The 20089-nt window shown below is 34.2% G+C and overlaps 1 long non-coding RNA gene across 2 annotated transcripts in view; it reads left to right on the forward strand.

Annotated features, from left to right (window-relative positions):
- Window positions 1-20089, forward strand: part of LOC132679466 (uncharacterized) — a 404100-nt gene that overhangs the window by 327750 nt on the left and 56261 nt on the right. The gene's annotated exons all lie outside the window — the stretch shown is intronic.

Genomic DNA, 20089 nt, shown 5'->3' on the forward strand with positions numbered 1-20089 from the left:
TTGCTCCTGTGATTTCTTTAAATAGTTGATAATTTTATACCACACCTTTAGACACAGGATCCATTTTGAATTACTTTTTGTAAAAGTGTAAAGAATAGGTTGAGATTTATTTTCATGTTTATATCCAGTTTTTCAAACATTATTTGCTGAAGACCCTGTTCTTTCTCCATTGAATTTCCTTTGCACATTTGTCAAAAATCAATTGGTGGTATTTGTGTGGCAGTATTAATTCTTTCTCATTAATCTCTGGGTCTATCTTTGTTCTAATACCACAAAAGTCTTCATTATTGTAGCTATATTGTAATCCTTAAAATCATATAGTGTAAGTTCTAGGTTTATTTTTTATTATCAAAATCGTTTTGACTATAATTTGCATTTTCTTACAAATTTGTTGTTGTTTGCATTTTCTTATAAATTTTAGAACAGCTTCTCCATACATACAAAAAAAAAAAAATTACTGCTATGGAGCACCTGGGTGGCTCAGTCGGTTGAGCAGCTGACTGGCTTAAGTCATGATCTCATGGTTCATGAGTTCGGGCCCCATATTGAGCTTGCTGTTGTCAGCACAGAGCCCACTTCGGATCCTCTGTCCCCCTCTCTCTCTGCCCACCCCTGCTCTCTCTCCAAAAAAATAAATAAACATTAAAAAAATACTTTAAAAAATATTGCTGGAATAGTTTTGGGATATTATCTACTTATTTGGTAGTATGGTAATATATTTTAATAAGGTAAATTGAGTTGCTTTGTTTATCCATTAACCCACTGAAGGGCATTTAAGTTGTTTGAGTTAGGGCAATTATTAATAAAGCTGCTTATAAAAAATCATGCACAGGTATGTGCAAGAATACAGTATTCTTGCAATTGCAATATTCTTGCAGTGTAATTATTTGCTTTGAAGGTTTGCCCTGGAGGTGATATTTTGGTTGCATTTCCACATTCTTTGAATTGCATTAAATCTATACATAAACTTGGAGGATTGCCATCAGAACTATGCTGGGTCTTTAAATTCATGAGCTTTCTATATCTTCAATAGTAAATCTTCCATTCTTTTTATCTGCATTTTTTAATTTTAACATCTAATAAAACATGTATTATTAGATTTATACATTAGTATTTTGATATTTTGGAGATACAGTAAATGGTATGATAGATAAATTGGCTCCCAATTGATTTTCTTTGTTTTTGTTTTTTGTTTTTGTTTTTGTTTTGCTTATTACTTGATTTGTTAGATCTCTTCAATGTAAAAAGAAAGAGGGCTTGTAGGGATGGGGAGTGGGGTGCAGGGCTGCATATGTTATTTGGGCCAGCAGTGGCTGCAAAATTATATACAGAGATATAATTGATTTTTGCATGATAACTTTGTACTCTGAAACATTCTGAACTCATCCGGTTTGAAGACACTTCCTGTAGATCTTTTGGGATTTTTTTACTTGAACAATCATTTGTCTGCAAATAGGGACAGTTTTTTGTTTTTTCTTTTTTGTTTTACTTTATTTCTCATATTCCTGACTTTATTTTTCAACAATGGTCATTGGCCAGGACTCTGGTTCAATGTTGAATAGGAGCAATGTTCCCAGTTTTTAGGGGAAATGATTATGACATTCACAATTAAGAATAATGTTAGGGTTAGGTAGATGCCATTTACAGCCACTTCAATATGGCAGAGTTTTTAACATAAATTACGTTGAATTTTTTCAACTGCATTTTACACAATTGATATGTCTGTGTGTTTTCTGCTTTACTTCCTTACAATGGTGAATTATGTTGATTTCTTTTCAAGTGATAAACCATCTCTTCATTCTTGGGCTAAACTCCAGTTGGTCATGATGTGTTTTCTACTTTTTGTTTGTTTGGTTGTTTGTTTTAACTAGTATACATCACAAACTTAAATTTGTCTACTAATATGTATTTCTCTGTCCTAGCATTAGAAGGACATAAGCCTTTGAATGCAAGAACCCTAGAGGACTTTTTCCAAAATATTTTACATACTATAGTTAGCCCAGTACTTGGCACAGACTTGGCAGTCCACACATTTCCAAAGGAAAGGAAAAAGGAATAAAAGAAGAAATAGCAAAGTAATTTGTGTTTCCATGACAGTATATTTCCAATCATGTGACAAACATTTTGTTCCCTAAATTGCATGCAAATACCACCAGCCAGAAGTTAAGTTAAAGTTCAATCAATTTAAATAATTGTTTAAAATTGTGATAGCTTAGGAGCGCCTGGATGGCTCAGTTGGTTGAGCGTCTGACTTTGGCTCAGGTCGTGACCTCGCAGTTCATGGATTCAGGTTCACATTGGACTCTGCACTGACAGGTTGGAGCCTGGAGCCTGCTTCAGATTCTCTCTGCCCCTCCCTGCTTACTTGCTCTCTCTTTCAAAAATAAATAAACGTTGAAAAAACTTGTGATATCTTACAATACAACAATAGCTGAATATCACAAATAATCATATTCTAAAACATGTAAACAATGTCTTGGGAAAAAAAAATCTCATACACATTTTCCAGGAGAATATCATGTACTCAACAAAATAAGAATGTGAAATAGGTAAATAATATGAAATTCATACTCTTTCTCTTCTTTCCTAATTAAAAAAGATACAGAGGAATAAACTGAGTAGTTAATAAAATATAATACATTATTAATTCCTCAGTGAGGTGTTATTTGCCATTGTCGTAAAAGATTATGTCACATAGATTTATTCACACATATATTACATACATAGTATGAGTGTAACTGTGAAGTTCAAACTATGTTATGAATGTTGGTTATTAATCATTAGTTGTTAATTACTGTAAACATGGTGCTACATTACTATAAATGTATCGTATTAATCTTAGATTCATACTCCTACCTTCTCTTTCATGATTATATAAAACTTTGAACTGAAGTGTGGAAATGTTCTGACATGGAAAAAACTTTCCCCGTCTTATGTAATGATCATATCTACACTGCATCCAATTTTTCATATGATCTCCAATCTCACCTGATTATCCTTTATCATAAAAGAAAAAAAAAACTGCTGTCCATTATTAAAGAACAGTCTCTCCTTTATACAAAATCATATAAACACCAGTGACATTTAACTAAATTTATTTTCATCTGTTACAGAATTGAATCAACCTAATGTTTTTAAAGCTTTGAACACTAGAACAGTATAGTAGGAAATTTTCTATGTTTCAGAAAAGTCAAAATACTGAGAATGCCCTCTGGATCTGTAATGCCACCCTCAACTTAATTGCTAGGAATTAAAATGCCATGATTAGAACTTTGTTTCTTTGGTTATAGGCTCTTTCTATAAATGAAAATATTCAGTGAAAGAATGCATTAAATATTTTCTATCATTTATATAACAGAATACACTAATGGATAAAATCTTCACCTGAAAGAAATTATCAAAATTGGAAAGGACCAGAAAGGTCACTGAAACTTGAGCCAAGTTCACTGCCATAAAATGGTTTTGGAGCTTGCTAAGTATAACTGTTTTTGTGTCAAAATTAGGTCTTATCCAGGGTGGCAGGTGGCACAAGTGTTCATAATGGGGTAATAACTGGAATCCAGCATTGCTAGAATCTTACAGAATTCCTTTGTGCAGTGTTAAAGTTCAGTTTTGAGAATCTTCTCACTGCAATTTTTAGATGAAAAGTTGTGGGTGACTTTCCTTTTTCCACTTGGGACCAGATGGAATGGTATTCACTTTTTAAAACCATCTGTCATGCAGCACCTTAATCTTCTTACATCAAGTAAAGGAGAATAAGAACATCTGACTTTGCAGAGATAAAGTTAACACGACAAGATGTCAACCAGACTCTTTTATATGGTGCTTCCAATATTTTGTCAAGTCACTTTGAGATCTTTTCAGTTAGCTGTCCTATGGGCTTAAGAAAGCAGAGAACACAATGCCTATTTTAGAAGCTGGTAAATGTCATTACTTCCTTGCCAATATGTTTTTTTAATTCATTTAATTCTGCAGAAGGTCAGCCTGAGCTGAATCTCCCCACCCTCTTGGAGGTGACTTTGCCTAGTCTATATTTATTAAAGCATCATCAACTATAAAGCTTACCATAAATAATATTTTATTGGTATCAAGTACAAATGTTTTCTCTAAAAAGAAAGTTAGGCAAGACTAAGTATAGAAGAGGTAGACCACAATCATCTTTTTATCCTTTACTTGAAACATTTGTATACTTTAGGGTTCCCAAAGAAAATAGCTAGCACAACCATCGTAATTGAGGGCAATTTAATGAAGGGACAACTTTATTTACAAAGATAAAAGTAGAATTATAAGGAGATATAAAAGTAAACAACCCAAAGGTAGTCTTGAAGAAACTAAGGGACGGGTAGGCTTCTAGAATACAGTGAGAGCTAAAGCTGAGTTAAAAGGACGATTTGACCCTGAAAAGGAACTGTGTGACCTTAGGGAGAGAAAAGTACCCACTTCCAGTTTAAGCCTATCATGAAAGAAACTAGGGGAAAATATACTCCAACCTTTTCCTTTCTCCTCTCTTATCATACTGTTGCCCCACTAGCTAAAACCACACAGAAACTAGAGGACAAGCAGCCTAACTGATGCAACCCAAATAAGTCAGCCTCCTGAAACATATTAAATTATAAAGAATGGTAGAAAGTGGTCCTTTAGTGAGAATTAAAAAATATCTAACACAGTAATCTACTGCAGATATTTTATTACCTTGTCACCTTTACACTCACCAAAATATTGAGGGCAGAGTGCAGGGAATTATTTAGTCAGCCATTTAACAACTGGATTACTGGGAAAAAGTAATCGTATGGATGTCTACAGAGAAGAGCCATCAAAATCTCAATTTTGAGGATACTGCTACTACAATTTTTAAATGTAACATCAATATGTAGGTAGGTGTTCATTGGGTTTATACTAGATTACAAATATTAAGCTTTATATTTTGATGATATAGGAGATAGGATACATAAGATTTGCCCTCAAGATGTTTTATCTAATTGGAAAAAAATTTTAAAAAAACATACATCAAAAATAACAAAGGATACAAGAACAAGTACAGATCAATCTTTTTCTGCTTGGTCTAGACTTACAGTATTATAAATATTAAGAAGAGACAAATAAGATATAGTAGTAGAAAACACTGAAACATTTATGTTTCTAATGAAATTTAGACTGTGTCAAGAAAAGAAGACATTCCAGAAAATTTTAAGAAGCCAATATCAAATATATGTAATTGGGATTTGAAATAGATTTCTCTGTCTCACTCTGTCTCTCAAAAATGAATAAATGTTAAAAATTTTTTTTAAAAAAGAAATAGATTGAATCAAACATGTTGAGCAATTTTGGAAAAATGCTTTTAGATAAGTTGTTTAAGGTTATATATCAAGAAAAATTATAGGGATGCCTGGGTGACTCAGTTGGTTAAGCATCCAGCTTCAGCTCAGGTCATGATCTCACAGTTTGTGAGTTCGAGCCCCACATCAGTCCTTGTGCTGATGGCTCAGAGCCTGGAGCCTGCTTCGGATTCTGTGTCTCCCTCTCTCTCTGCTCCTCCCCCACTCATACTCTGTCTCTCTCAAAAATGAATAAACGGTAAAAAAAATGTCTAAAAGTTATAAAGGCAGATGTATATTTTATTGCTTATTATCTGGAAATATTTAGCTCTTTATGACAATTTTTTTAAAAGCCTAATATATATTAATGGAGAGGGGAACTGAAAGAGATATATGTCAAATAGAAGAAAAGTACTGTTCCCTGACAATGGAATATCTACATGAAAATAAACAAACAAAATACATCACCAAAATAATGCAAATATGTTTTTGAAGCTCATGTCATTCCCAGAGAATCTGTATCTGAGCTTGTGTCAACTATTCAAAAAAAATTTAAGGAAAATCTCAATTAAGCAATGAGCAAATTACTACCCCAAGTATTATCAATCATCAAGTCTCTCTTCTTGATGATATGCATGTCATTATAAATATAAATTATAGTAGTGGATCAATCATGATGTGCCAGATAGTGACTTTCCATAAATAGGAATTATTTTGGGGATGCTTGGGTGGCTCAGTCAGTTGAGCGCCTGACTTTGACTCGGGTCATGATCTCATGGGTTCGTGGGTTCAAGCACCCTGTCAGGCTCTTGCTGACAGCTCAGAGCTTGGAGCCTGTTTGGGATTTTGTGTCTCCCTCTCTCTCTGCCCCCACTCATGCTCTGTCTCTCTCTCTCAAAAATAAACATTAAAAAAAATATTTGTTTTTCTGTCCAGACTGACCATGAAGCTATAATGTTGTCTATTTATATATTAATCAGATTTTTAGGTAAAGGTGTCCAGACATTTAAAATCCACGAGCTTAGAGGCACCTGGGTAGCTCAGTCAGTTAAGCATCTGACTTTGACAGGTCATGATCTCACAGTTCCTGAGTTCGAATCCAACATCAGGCTCCGTGCTGACAGCTCAGAGCCTAGTGCCTGCTTCAGATTCTGTCTCCCTTTCTCTCTACCCCTCCCCCACTCTCACTCTGTCTCTCTCAAAAATAAATAAACATTAAAAAAATTTTTAATTCAGAAACCTTAAATGTAAGATTGGTTTTATTTAATCTTAATCCTCAAGAGAAGTTATCAATAAAATAAAATGTGAAAATGGCTATTATCTGGCAGTGTTTGACATCTGAGTTAGATAGGCTGCAACTAAGTATCAGAAAAATGAAAGTATGTATAAAAAAAAGGGGTGGGGGAGAATTACTGATGAGGCTATTGTCAAATCTTCACAGTGTTGTCACTTTTCTTTCTTTCTTTCTTTCTTTCTTTCTTTCTTTCTTTCTTTTTCTTTCTTTTTTTTTTTTGCCAAACGTTGTAAATTTGAAGTTAGAAAAGTAGATCTACACCAGGGGGACTCAACAGATGTAACAATAATTTCAGCCTATGTTATCTATTATTTCTTCCATGTAAATTATTAGCTGTATTAGCTGTATTAAAATAAGATGTGAAAAGAAACTGATATAGAAGAGCAATAATATATGTAATTATCATTTTACTAGAAATACATAAAAGTATCACTTTTAATATGTAAAAGTCCCAGAAAACCAGCTAAAATTGCGAATTATAATTGGCAAGCCACTTTAGAATAAATATACAATGGAATATTACTCCGCCATAAAAAAGAATGTAATCTTGCCATTTGCTATGATATGAATGGAGCTAGAGAGAATTATGCTAAGTAAATAAGTGTCAGAGAAAGACAAATACAATATAATTTCACTCACATGTGGAATTTAACAACAAGCATAGGGGAAAAAAGAAAAAGAGAGGCACACCAAGAAGCAGATTCTTAACACTAGAGAACAAACAAATGGTTACCAGAGGAGAGGTGGGTGCGGAGATGTGTTAAATAGGTGATATGGATTAAGGAGTGAACTTGTGATGTACACCAAGTGTTGTATGGAAGTGTTGAATGACTAAATTGTACACCTGAACCTAATTTTTTTTAAGTAGAAAAAAAATAAATATACAAATCTCAAAATCCTTTCATGTTTTTTCTGCTTTGGTACCAATAGTTGTACTGAACAATTAGTTCACTAAAATAAACTAATCAGTTGCCTTTCAATTTGTTTATTTATTTGAGCTTATTCCCTATTATTTTCCATATAATATGGGAAGTGAAACAAAATAATAAACTCTGGATAACAATATATGCTATCAAATAAGTCAAGGATAATAACCTAATACTATGTGTATAAAATTGTTTATAAGCCAGATGATAAGATATATTTTATATTATTTTATTTTATTTTATTTTATTTTATTTTATTTTATTTTATTTTATTTTTTAACGTTTATCCACTTTTGAGACAGAGAGAGACAGAGCATGAATGGGGGAGGGGCAGAGAGAGAGGGAGACACAGAATCGGAAGCAGGCTCCAGGCTCTGAGCCATCAGCCCAGAGCCCAATGCGGGGCTCGAACTCACGGACCGCAAGATCATGACCTGAGCCAAAGTTGGATGCTTAACCGACTGAGCCACCCAGGCACCCCAAGATATATTTTAAATAACTGGAAATACTGTTGTTTAATATGGTTTTTGATACATCTATCGTCAAGATTAATGAAGTATACACAATCGAGATGTAAATGTATATTCCTAGTAGATTGATGATATCAACATTTCAAAATATCCCTTTACTCACTGGTAATTTTATAACAGATATATCACTCTACCCTTCTTATGTTTATAGTTTACATGGTTTGTCTTTTTCCATGCATTTATTTTCAGCCAATCTACATATCTATATTCATTGTATATCCTTGTAGACAGCACATAGTTGAGTATTCTTTTTTAACCATTCTGGTGGTCCTTTAACCACAGTATTTATGCCATTAACATTTAATATAATTATATATATATAGTTATGTAAAATGGATCTATCATCTTATTTGTTTCCTGTTGGCCCCCTGAATTTTTCCTCTGTTGTTTCTATCTTGCCTTCTCTTTAATTATTGAATATTGTTTAAAATTCCATTGTAATTTGTATATTAAATTTGTAAATATTCCTGTTTGCCTTTATATTTTTAGTGATTATTCTAGTGATTACACTATATATTTTTAACATTTTACACTAAGAGTTGATGTTGTAGATGAGGCTGCAAGTTCCTTCTAGATCTTTAGATATTTTAGGGTGTTAACTCTTAACAGGTTTAGGTCATCTTGAAAGGATGATCAGAGCATTGTGACTATCATTTTCATGAACACAGAGGATAGGATTTTGGTGCCTTCATCAGACTTGCTCTAAGACAAAGATACTTTTATTTTGATAGTGCAAGACTCTGGGACTCTGGGAATAAAATTGGCCATATGCTTACAGAAAGTCCAATTTTGTGGGACTGGGTTCCTTTTACTTTGTGAAAGCTGCTACTGTACAGAAAGATTTTGATTTAGTAGTTTGTTTTTAATTGTCTTGTATTTATTTTTATTTTGTAAGACCTGCAACAAAAGCTGTTCTTCCCAGCTGTAAAGCACTGTGTTCTATTCATTGATGCATTTTGTTACAGGTGGAGTTTTTGAGTTTTATCGTATTTGAAAATGTCTTTATATTTTCTTTATTCTTGAAAAACCTGCATATGTGTATGTTGACACATTTTCTTTTCATGGTTCCTGATAAGAACTGAGTAAGCAATGAAATAGTTTATGCCTAACATGCACTGTGTCGTATTGGTCTGTTTTCAAGATTTTCTAATTTTTGTTTTCATTAGTTTGATTATAATGCTCCTATTTATGATTTTCTTTATATTTCCCTAAAATTTTGAATTTGTGAGCTTATATTTTTTACCAAATTTGGCAAATTTTGGACCTCATATCCTCAAATGTATTCTTCCCTATTCTCTCTATCCTCTTTATTTGACTGCAGTCATACATACATTAGACCTTTTTATGTTCCACATGTCCCAGAGGCTTTGTCCATATTTCCTTTAATATTTTCCTTTCTATTCTTCAGATAAAATAAATTCTGTTAATCTGATCTCAAATTTACTGATTTGTTTTTGTCATCTTTTTTCTTGCTAATCTCATGAAGATACTTTTTGCTTAAGATATTTTATTATTTAGCTCTACATTTTACACTTTTTTAAATTTATATTTTCTGCTGAAATTTTCTGTCTTTTTATTCATTGATAGCATACTTTAATTTACTTTATCAGCTGTAGTTGTAATAGCTACTTTAAATTTTTGCCTACTAATTTTCACATCTGGGTAAACCTTTAAGATAATCTTGACTTAATTGTCTTTTCTTAGTGGGTCATGTTTGGCTGGAATTTCATTTGGATTCATCCTGGGCATTGGGGTGACATATTTTGGAAAATGTGGATTTGTTATGCTACTGTTAGGAGTATTGACATTTTTGATGTAGCAATCAATTAGATGAGACTCAAACTCCAATCTTTATTTCTAGATTCATAACCCAAATAACATTACACTTACACAAACACAAATTACACAAATTGAATTTAACTGTGGTTCTTTGAGTCTCCTTATACATTTGTGAGTCATGAGTTAGCCAGTTGCTCAGGTACATTTCATGCACAGCATTTGACTGAAAGGCTAACTGTGAGAGCCAAAGAATGTTTTTGGGAGTTTAAGTAGAATCCCTCATATTACTGTATCATTCAGTGGAAGAGCAGCTGAGCATTAGACTGAGGATATGGTAGAGTCAAAGAGCTATAGATATGCTGAACTGCTTTATCGAAGGATAGTGTGTTTATTAAAGCAAGTGTGTTATATTAAGTTCAGAGCCCTGATTGAGAAAACCTGGAACCCTCAAACATGGCTTGGGGACATCTAGATGGATGCCCCAAATTATATGTGTCTCTTATGTGGTTAAGACCCCTCTTAATCAACAGTTTGCCAAAGTGTCCCACTCTTCCCTAGTAAGATGTAATATTTTCACCACAGTGGAAAACGCTGAAAAAGCCTCACCCTCATAAGGCAATAGATGCCCTTCAGAAGTTTCTCCTGTCTCCTCGTTTGGATGTCACAGTGATAATTAAGATTAAATCTAAGCATATACCGGCTGCATTTGATAAGGGAAGAAAAGATATACACTAAAAGAGCCATAAGAATGAACTACCATATACTGTCAGGAAGAGAGACATTATCCCTGGAATTGGAGGAGGCCACTTGATCAAGGAGGTTGAAATATAATACTGGATAAGCAAAGATTCACTGGATTTGGGTATTTTCTTAAGACACAGAGGTTAATATCCATTTACAGAAAATAGAGCAAATTTTCTGGGAAGGTGGCTCTTAGAAACCTGGTGATAATTGTAGCCACTGGTGAAATAAGTTAAATGCCTGAGTTTCCTGGAATGTAGTAATGGAAAGTATAAAGTGGCTGTGAGAAGTGGCCTTATTGAATGTAATGGAATATGAGTCCAGAAAAAACAACCAAGGGATTATTTCTTACAGGAGGATGCAGGAAACAATCCACTAAGGCCATAAGAGTTGTGCTATTCAGAAGGGAAGCAGCATAAGAAGTTCACAAGAAGCTCTCCTCTGTAGGCTAAGGTAGATAGTAGGAGAGGCTATAATAGAATTGTACTCCTTAACCACAGAGATGATGGGACTTCAAAAATAATAATGAACTTGGGGAGCCTGGGTGGCTCGGTCGGTTAAGCATCCGACTTCGGCTCAGGTCACGATCTCACGGTACGTGAGTTCGAGCCCCACATTGGGCTCTGTGCTGACAGCTCAGAGCCTGGAGCCTGTTTCAGATTCTGTGTTTCCCTCTCTCTCTGCCCCTCCCCTGTTCATGTTCTGTCTCTCTCTGTCTCAAAAATAAATAAACATTAAAAAAAATTAAAAAAAATAATGAACTTCTAAGAGGCCACAATTATCATAATGACCAGCAAGTTGGAGGGATATCCAAGGGCACATGGTCCAGTGGGAGTGGTGGGAATGGCTTGTAGGGCATGACACTCCTAACACAAAATAGATGGGCAGGAAGCAAAAAGGAGCTACTTAATGTATACAACTAGAAAAACAAGAATGGATAATGGGATGATGAAAATTGTCACCCAAGTAAAAAGTCACAACCCTTTGCACAGTTCTTAAGACAGAAGCCAATTTTGGGGGGCACCTTGGTGGCTGAGTTGGTTAAGCATCTTGTTCTTGATCTCGCCTCAAGTCATGATCTCAAGGTCCGTGGGATCAAGCCCCACGCCAGGCTCTGTGCTGACAGCATAGAGCCTGCTTGGGATTCTCTCTCTCTCTTTGCCCCTCCCCTGCGCAATCTCTCTCTCGCTTTCAAAATAAATAAATAAACTTTTGAAAAAGAAAAAGAAGCCAATTTTTTAAATCACCAAAGAAGTGGCTACATCCTAGGAAAAAGGACATTGCAATACCACATTGGGTATATACTATAATGATAAAACCAATTTTACCTTATTACAAAATTATGTCTGCATACTAGACTATAAAAGTGGTAAAAGATAATATCAAGACACATTGAAGACTTTTGAAGACAGGATCTGAGGTGATACTGGTATTCAGATAACCAAAGAATTATCATACAAACCATTTTAAAGTTAAGGTTTATTGAGGTCAGCTGAATAAAGAATCCTAGCCAAAGTCCACCTTACAGTGTGACCATTGGTTCAAAGTAGTGATACCCAGCAGTTGTATCTTCAGTCATATAATTAGAATTAGACCCTTAGGCTGTAGAGTAAAATCTACCATAGTGGGAAGAGCCAAGAAGAAGCCTCTGAAACGGTCCCTGCCATTTTAAGGAAGTAAATGCCAAATATCTTAAGGAAGTTAATGCCAAATTGCATGTCATGGGGGCTGGTAAGGATTAGTAGTCATTAAAAACCTAAAAGATGCAGAGTTAGTGTTCCCTATCATTTGTCCCTTTAATTTATCAGTACAACCCTGAAGAAACCAAATGAACACTTCCTGAAGAATGACTGTCCACCCCTGCAAGCTCAATTAAGTTGTGGCCTGCAGCATAGGTAGTCAGCCAGATATGGTCATTTTTTGCTAGAACAGATTAATAAGGGAATGGCTACATGGAGATAGTAATTTATTTGGTAAATTCACTTTTTCTGTTCTGGTTAGAAAAAGGATCACAAGCAGTTTATATTCATGTTGGAAGGACCGCAATATTCATCTATACTTTGCCTCAGGGCAATGTTAACTCTGCTGCCCTCTGCTCAAGATATAGCCTAAAGAGATCTGGACCGTCTGAACAACCCATGAACATTACACTGATCTACATCGACAACATCACGCTACGTAGACAGGATAAATAAGTTGTGTGGATAGTATGCTGGAGGCCTTGATACAATCCATGCACTCCACAGGAGAGAAAGAGACTGCCACTTCACTGAAATGGGTAGGGATCTAGTGGTCAGGGATATGCCTTCCAAAGTGAAAGTCAAATTGATTCATGTAACCTCCACTACCACAAAGAAGGAAGTGCAGCATGTGGTAGCCTCTGTAGGTTCTGGGGGCAACACATTCCACCCTAGGACAATTCTTCCATCTCTTGTATCCAGTGATATGGAAGGCTGAAATTTCGGAGTTAAGACTTAGAGTAATAAAGGGGTCTACAGTAGATTAAAGCTATGGTGTAAGAAATACTTTTGAAGGGCACCTCGGCGGCTCAGTTGGTTAAGCATCCAACTTGGGCTCAAGTCCTGATCTAATGGTTTGTGAGTTCAAGCCCTGCCTCAGGCTCTGAGCAGACAGTTCAGAGCCTGGACCCTACTTTGGATTCTGTGTCTCCCTCTCTACCCTCCCCACTCACATTCTGTCTCTCTCTTTCAAAAATAAACATTAAAAAAATTTAAAAAAGAACTATTTGTGAAATATTTTACAAATAGATTGCAATTTTATAGTTCACAAAACATTTATATCAACCACAAGTTTTTTCCATGCCTATTACCATGCTCACTGGTAATGTATCATAATGGCAAAATTCCCACAACACAATTATTGACAATAATTACTATCTTACCCAAAGGATATTGATAAAAATATACTTAGATAATCATACACATTAAGAATTAGGCCAAAGATTGATGGAAGTTAATGTGGTATTTTGTATTGATATCATTATTAACCAATAAGAATCTGAGCTATTCCTTTTAGGTTTCAGAAGATGGTTTTACTTTCATATTCTCCCACCAATTTCAGAATTCTATTAATGTTGATATATTTTAATTACTTCTAGACAAGAAAGAACTAATATTTCTTCCATTGCTATCTTCTGAAAAGAATTCAGTACACATCCATTAGAAGGTTTCTTAGACTAAGTCATGAATTGTATCATGATTTAGTGATTTAAACATAATAATATGATAAAGTTGGCAGGAGGGAGGGAGTAATTGTTCATCTTATGTAGGGGAAACTGAAAATTTTTATCTGAGCCTTATAATTTGGAAATAGGTATTTTAAAATATGAATTGAACTTATAAAAATAACCTCTAAATATATTTTAATATCTTTATAGATAAAATAATAATTTAAGTAAAAATCATGAGAAGGAGGGGGAGAGAATGTATATATGGTAGTGAAAGTACTGTAAATTTTTCAGCTTTCACACAGGGAATAATAGATGTTAATGTTTTCAAGCCGAAGATAAATGTATGCATTTATTATTTAGACTTATAGTTGATACTATAGTTATACTAGAACAGAAATAGATGAAAGTGGTTAATTCTGGGAAGGAAGACTGACATACATGGAGAAATAATTTTATTTTGCATTTTATACCTGTGTTTCATTTATTTCACCATGTACTTAACATTAATTTTATGCTTTAAGATGTATGATTTTTAAAAGAAAATGCTTTCTGTAAAGAAAAACTTATATACTTTATATATATATAAACTTCTTAATTAAAACAAAGGATACAATTTATATTTTACATAGAACAATCGATTTTATTTATCACAAGAAAAAAAAAGGAGTACTATCCCAAAGTTGGAGAAGGAACGTATCTTTGAAAATCCTGAGTATTTATTTATTTTATTTTTTAATGTTTATTTGAGTATAGTTGGCATGAAATGTTACATTAGTTTTAGGTATACAACATAGTTACTCAACAACTCTATGCTTAACACAAGTGTAGCTACCATCTGTCACAATACAACGCTATTACAATGCCATTGACTATATCACTATGCTGTATCGTTTATTCCTGTGACTTATTCCATAACTGGAAACCTGTATGTCCCACTCCCCTTCCCCCATTTTGCCCATCCCCCCTTCCCTCTCTCCTGGCAACCATCAGTTTGTTCCCTGTATTTATAGGTCTGATTCTGCTTTTCTTGTTGAAAAGTTTAAGTATTTAAATATGTTGTATACCTAAAACTAATGTAACATTTCATGCCAACTATACTCAATCTTTGTCCATTCAAAGTTGCAACTATGTTGTTTTGCTGTAGAAATTTTATACCTTGAGAATATACTTTTTTATTGTTAATATATTTAAATGATTATCTCTGTATTGCGTGTTGTAAAGATCAAGTGTCATTTTTCTAATCAAATATTCAATTGCTCCAGCACCTTTATTGAAAATACTGTCTTTCCATTTTGAGTTAGCTTGTAAGCCTTATTACCAACAGGTTAATTAAATTAGTGTAGGTCAATTTTAGGACTTTCTGTTTGGTTCCATTGATCTTTAGGCCTTTCATTAGGCTAATTCTACATTACGAGAATTGCTATGGTTTTATATTAAAAAATAAGTAACAAAAATTTTATAATCATGTCTTTCTTTTTCAGATTTGTTTTGGTAATCCTTTGCATTTCCATATAGCTTTTAGAATCAGCTTATTAATTCTAAAGAAAAATCTGATGTATTTTCCACTGGGAGTGGTCTGTCTGGATCTACACAGAAATTTAGCGATTATTGACATCGTAACAATATTGAGTCTTCTAGTTCAAGAATATATTTCTTATTAATGCAGGTCTTTAATTTCTCTCAATAATGTTTTGCTGCTTTCATTAGATAAAACTGAAATATATACCTTAAATTTATTTATAATCACTTCCTATTTTTTTAGGTTTTTACCTAAATATCAGTTAGTTAACATGCCGTGCAATATTAATTTTAAGTGTACAATGTAGTGATTCAGCACTTCCATACATCACCCAGTGCTCATCACAAGTGCTGTCCTTGATCTCCATCGCCAATTTAACCTTATCCCCTCACCCACCTCCCCTTTGGTAACCATTAGTTTATTCTCTAGTGTTAAGAATCTGTTTCTTGATATGTATCCCTCCCTCTCTCTCTCTCTCTTTCTCGCTATGCGCATTTGTTTTGTTTCTTAAATTCCACATATGAATGAAATTATATGGTATTTGTCTTTCTCTGACTTATTTCACATAGCATAATACTCCCTAACTTTACCCATGTCACTGCACATGGCAAGATTATTTTCTATTTTATGGCTGAGTTGATATTCTATTATATATGTGTATTGTGTGGAGATATATATCAGATCTTCTTTATCCATTTATCCATTCATCATTCAGTGGACACTTGGGCTGTTTCCATAATTTGGCTGTTGTTGATAATGCTGCTATAAACATCAGGGTGCATATGCCCCTTCAAATCAGTATTTTTGTATCCTTTGGGTAAATACTTAGTAGTACAATTGCTGGATCCTAGAGTAACTCTATTTTTAACTTTTTGAGGAACCTCCATCCTGTTTTCCAAGTGGCTACTCCTGTTTGAATTCCCACCAACAGTGTAAGAGGGTTCCCCTTTCTCTACATTCTCACCAGTATCTGTTGTTTCTTGAGTTGTTAAGTTTAGCCATTCTGACAGGTGTGAGGTGATAATCTCATTGGAGTTTTGATTTGTATTTCCCTGATGATCGGTTATGTTGAGGATCTCTTTATGTATCTGTTGGCCATTTGTAGGTATTCTTTGGAAAATATCTATTCATATCTTCTGCCCATTTTTTAATTGGATTATTCATTTTTGGGGTGTTGAGTTTTATAAGTGCTTTATAGGTTTTGGATACCAATCCTTAACAGATATGTCATTTGCAAATATCTTCTCCCATTCTGTAAGCTGCCTTTTAGTTGTGTTAGTTGCTTCCTTCACTGTGCAGAAGCTTCTTATTTTGAGGAAGTCCCAGCAGTTTATTTTTGCTTTTGTTTCTCTTGCCTGAGAAGACATATTCTAGAAAGAAGTTGCTATGACCAATGTCAAAGAGGTTCCTCCTGTAGGAATTTTTATGGTTTCAGGTCTCACATTTAGGTCTTTAATCCACTTTGAACTTATTTTTGTGTTTGGTGTAAGAAAGTGGTCAATTTCATTCTTTTGCTTATAGCTGTCCAGTTTTCCCAGCACCATTTTTAAAATTTTTTTTTAAACTTTATTTTTGAGAAAGAGAGAGAGAGTGTGTGAGTGGGGGAGGAACAGAGAGAAGGAGACACAGAATCCGAAGCAGGCTTTAGGCTCCAAGCTGTCAGCACAGAGCCCGGTGCAGAGCTCAAACTCAGAAACCGTGAGATCATGACCTGAGCCAAAGTCGGATGCTTAACTGACTGAGCCACCCAGGCACCCCCCAGCACCATTTTTTGAAAAGACTGTTTTTTTTTTCATGCTTTGTCAAGATTAATTGGCCATATAGTTGTGGGTTCATTTCTGGGTTTTCTATTGTGTTCTGTTGATCTATGTGCCTATTTTTGTGTTACTACCATACTGTTTTGATTACTACAGCTTTGTAATATAAAACTTGAAGTCCAGAATTGTGATACCTCCAGCGTTGCTTGTCTTTTATAAGATTGCTTTGGCTATTTAGAGTCTTCTGTGGCTCCACATAAATTTTAGATTTGTTCTAGCTCTGTGAAAACTGCTATTGGTATTTTGATAGGGATTGCATTAAGTTTGTAGATTGCTTTGGGTAGTATAGACATTTTAACAATATTTGTTCTTCCAATCTATGAGCATGAAATATCTTTCTATTTCTTTGTGTAATCTTCAATGGCTTTAAGATTGTGTTTTATAGTTTTCAGGCCCTTAACCTCTTTGGTTACATTTATTCCTAGGTATCTTATTATTTTTGGTGCCGTTATAAATGGGATTGATTTTTAATATTTTTCTGCTGCTTCATTATTGGTGGGTAGAAATGCAACAGATTTCTGTCAGTTTTGGGGGGGAGTCTTTCAGATTTTCCATATAGAGTATCATATCACATGCAAATAGTGAAAGCTTTACTTCTTCCTTTCCATTGTGTATGCCTTTTATTTCTTTTTGTTGTCTGAAGCTAGGACTTCCAGTACTATGTTAAATGACAGTGGTAAGAGTGAACATCCCTGTCTGGTTCCTGACTGTAGAGGAAAAGCTGTCAGTTTTTCCCCATTGAGGATGATAGAAGTTGTGGATTTTTCATAGATGGTCTTAATTATGTTGAGGCATGTTCCTTCTAAACGTACTTTGTTGAGGACTTTTATCATGAATGGATGTTGTACTTTTCAAATGCTTTTTCTACATCTGTTAAAATGATCATATGGTTCTTATTTTTTCTTTTATTAATGTGGTGTATAATATTGATTGATTTGTGAATATGGAACCACCCTGGCCACTCAGGAATAAATTCCACTTGATCATGGTGAATGATTTTTTTTAAATGTGTTATTGGATTTTGTCTGCTAGTATTGAGAATTTTTGTATCCATCTTCATCTGGGACATTGGCCTGTAGTTCTCTTTTTTTAGTGGAGTCTTTGTCTGGTTTTGGTACCAGGGTAATCCTGGCTGGCCTCACAGAATTACGTTGGAAGTTTTCTTTCCTTATGTATTTTTTCAGAATAGTTTGGAAAAAAGATAGGTATTAACTCTTCTTTAAATGTTTGGTATAATTTCCCTGTGAAGCCATCTGGTCCTGGACTTTTGTTTGTTGTGAGGTTTTTTGTTTATTTGTTTGTTTGTTGATTACTGATTCAGTATAATTGCAATCTGTAATTATAACTGTAATCAGTCTGTTCAAGTCTTCTATTTCTTCTGTTTCAGTTTTGGTATTTGTATGTTTCTAGGAATTTATTTATTTCCTCCAGGTTGTCCAACTTGTTGGCATATAGCTTTTCATAATATTCTCTTATAATTGTTTGCATTTCTGTGGTGTTGTTTTTTTAAATGTTTATTTATTTATTTTGAAAGAGAGAGAGAGAGCATGAGCTCATGTGAAGAGGCAGAGAGAGAGAGAGAATCTCAAGCAAGCCCTGCTGAAAGCACAGAGACTGATGTGGGCTTTTATCCCATGAACCGTGAGATCATGACTTGAGCCAAAATCAAGAGTCATATGCTTAACCAACTGAGCCAACAGGCACCCCTGTGGTTGTTATTCTTTTCTCTCAATTGTGATTTTATTTATTTGGATTCTGTCTCTTTTCTTTTTGATAAGTCTGGCTACAGGTTTATCAACTTTTTTTAAATCTTTTCAGAGAACCAGCTCCTAGTTTCATTAGTCTGTTCTATTGTTTTATTTTTAGTTTCTGTATCATTTGTTTTTATTCTAATCTTTGTATTTCCTTCCTTCTGCTGATTTTAGGCTTCATTTGTTGTTCTTTTTCTAGCTTCTTTAAGTGTAAGGTTAGGTTGTTTATTTGAGTTTTTCTTGTTTCTTGAGGTAGGCTTATATTATATACTTCCCTCTTAGGACCACTTTTTCTGCATTTCAAAACTTTTGTACCTTAGTGTTATAATTCTCATTTGTTTCCATGTATTTTATTTCTTCCTTGATTTCCTAGCTGACCCATTCATTGTTTAGTAGCATTCTGTTTAACCTTCATATGTTTGTGTCTTTCCAAACTTTTGCTTATGGTTAACTTCTAGTTTCATAGCATTTTGGTCAGAAAATGTGGATGGTATAATTTCAATCTATTTGTTGAGGCATGTTTTGTGACCTAATATGTGATTTATTCTGGAAAATATTCCATATACATTTGAAAATAATATGTATTCTGCTGTTTTAGGATGCAATGTTCTGAATATGATATGTCCACCTGGTCTAATGTGCCATTCAAAGCCATTGTTTCCTTGTTTATTTTGTTTAAATAATCTTTCTTTTTCTTTAAATTTATTTATTTTATTTTAATTTATATCCAAATTAGTTAGCGTATAGTGCCACAATGATTTCAGGAGTAGATTCCTTAATGCCCCTTACCCATTTAGCCCAGCCCCCCTCCCACAACCCCTCCAGTAACCCTCTGTTTGTTCTCCATATTTAAGAGTCTCTTATGTTTTGTCCCCCTCCCAGTTTTTATATTATTTTTGCTTCCCTTCCCTTATGTTCATCTGTTCTGTCTTAAAGTCCTCATATGAGTGAAGTCATATGATATTTGTCTTTCTCTGACTAATTTCGCTTAGCATAATATCCTCTAGTTCCATCCACATAGTTGTAAATGGCAAGATTTCATTCTTTTTGATTGCCGAGCAATACTTCATTGTATATCTATACCACATCTTCTTTATCCATTCATCCATCAATGGACATTTGGGCTCTTTCCATACTTTGGCTATTATTGATATTGCTGCTATAAACATGGGGGTGCATGTGTCCCTTCAAAACAGCACACCTGTATCCCTTGGATAAATACCTAGT

The sequence above is a fragment of the Panthera onca genome, chromosome A2, assembly GCF_046562875.1.
Source record: "Panthera onca isolate mPanOnc1 chromosome A2, mPanOnc1 haplotype 2, whole genome shotgun sequence".
Classification (NCBI taxonomy): Eukaryota; Metazoa; Chordata; class Mammalia; order Carnivora; family Felidae; genus Panthera; species Panthera onca.